General features: G+C 40.4%; 1 non-coding gene across 1 annotated transcript; it reads right to left on the bottom strand.

Moving 5' to 3' along the window:
• Positions 1-850: 850 nt before the first annotated feature.
• Positions 851-928, bottom strand: Trnav-cac (transfer RNA valine (anticodon CAC)). The gene has a single exon. It is a non-coding gene; the product is annotated as a tRNA-Val (tRNA).
• Positions 929-1,291: the final 363 nt, after the last annotated feature.

Below are 1,291 nucleotides of genomic sequence, written 5' to 3'. Positions count from 1 at the left end.
ATCAGTAGTGTGGCAGCAGGTACCAAGGTAACTATAATGAGCACCCCAAAAAGATTGGGCTCCTTTTCCCCATATCCTGAGTACCATGTAAATTTCCCCCACCCTAAGATTCTTGGAAAACTCAAGATTGCCCCCAACTACTACCTCATACAAAATTCAATTTTTTCTTAAATGTTGATGGACCTTTTTATTTTTATTCATTTTTATTATTTATATGTGGTGCTGAGAATCAAACCCAGGGCCTCACACATGCTAAGCAAGTGCTCTACCACTGAGCCACAGCTCCAGTACCCAAAATTCAATTTTTGGCCAATTCACACAAATAAAACTGAGAGTTAGATTTTATTTGATTGAGAAGCCAGGTGTGGTGGCACAAGCATGTAATCCCAGCAGCCTGGGAGGCTGAGGCAGGAGGATCGTGAATTCAAAGCCAGCCACAGCAACTTGTGAGCCCCTAAGCAACTCAGCAAGACTCTGTCTCTAAATAAAACATAAAAAAGGGCTGGGGATGTGGTTCAATGGTTGAGTGCCCCCTGGATTCAATCCCTGGTTTAAAAAAAAAAAATTATTTGGTTTAGAAAAATTAACCAAAGGGAAACAAATTCATACCTGCCATGATAATTGGTATAGAAGATAAACTTGGTCCTTTGATGCTCACATCTACCTTGTGTCTGTCCTAAGAGAGGCATTCAATATAACTCACACTCTGACCTGGTTTATTTTCTAGCTTCCTCTCCAACTCCATCATTTCTTCCTCTCCCAATACACAACAGGACATTTTGCTCCGGCCACACATTAGGTTTTAAGAACAAGTGTTCCAATCTTTTTTTTTTTTTTTTTTTTTTTGGGGGGGGGGCAGTGGTGCTGGGGATTGAACCCAGGGCCTGTGCATGTGAGGCAAACACTCTACCAACTGAGCTATATCCCCAGTCCCAAGTATTCCCATCTTTACTTACACTATTTCTTCTGCCTAGAATACCCTTCCTTTTTTCTACCAATTGGTATCTTATAAAACCCAGCTCTTAAAAATCTGTGACACATCCAGAAAGATTCCATCTACTCTCAAGCACATCATTAACCCTTTCATAACACTTAAGTATTAAGGGTCTAGAATATTTAGTTACCTGCTTCATCAGGTAACCTGAGTCCTTGAGGCCAGGTTCCTACCTGATTCATCTCTGCAACCCAGCCCTAGCCCAGTGCTTGTCACATAAATTTATTCAACCTAAAGCAAATCCAATTTAATTAGTACTTGAAGGAGGATAACACTGTTTTTGTAACTTTATCACTA

This window comes from Callospermophilus lateralis, chromosome 15 (genome assembly GCF_048772815.1).
Source record: "Callospermophilus lateralis isolate mCalLat2 chromosome 15, mCalLat2.hap1, whole genome shotgun sequence".
In the NCBI taxonomy this organism is placed as follows: domain Eukaryota; kingdom Metazoa; phylum Chordata; class Mammalia; order Rodentia; family Sciuridae; genus Callospermophilus; species Callospermophilus lateralis.
Note: the sequence above shows the minus strand (reverse complement) of the source record. Positions and strands in the feature narration are given on the sequence as shown.